Raw genomic sequence first — 605 nt, 5'->3', positions numbered from 1 at the left:
AAGGCAACTGTCAACCAGCTCCACGGGCGGCCCCGTCCAGGAAAGACAGAGCCACATAACTTCCAACCCGATTTAAAACCAAAAATGTGGAGCTTTTAGTTAACAGCTTTCAATTTGCTCATCTTTGCCCAATTTGAACAAACATTTTCACTTTCTGCTTGAGCTTTTTTCACTAAAATGGCAGAAAAACTGAACCTTGAATGATTTTTCTCTTCTAAGACATTTTACTTTTAATTTATCTTAAACACCAATAATTAACAATGTCAAAAGGAACTTAAATGGGAAAAATGGAAAAACAATTGCAAAAAAAAAAAAAAAAAAATCATAGACTATATTACTAAGTGTAGTTCTGCACTCCACCAGTAGGTGAAATGTTCTCATGAAGCTTCATGAACTGTGGAATTAAAAATGTCAGAAACAGCGTTGAGTTTGAGGCTTTATTTATTTATTTAAGCTATTTCTGACATTTTGAATTGAAAAATCTTCCTGGATGGAAGAGAAACGTCTTCTAACTTGGAAACAAAGTCCAGTCGATTGTTTTTAACTTTTATTTAATGATTATGACCTGGATGACTGGGAAGCTTCACCATCAGATCAGCTGAAAG

This window comes from Cyprinodon variegatus, unplaced genomic scaffold, assembly GCF_000732505.1.
Source record: "Cyprinodon variegatus isolate N-32 unplaced genomic scaffold, C_variegatus-1.0 Scaffold775, whole genome shotgun sequence".
NCBI classification, from domain to species: domain Eukaryota; kingdom Metazoa; phylum Chordata; class Actinopteri; order Cyprinodontiformes; family Cyprinodontidae; genus Cyprinodon; species Cyprinodon variegatus.
The sequence above is the reverse complement of the archived record's forward strand: the minus strand, read 5'-3'. Positions refer to the sequence as shown.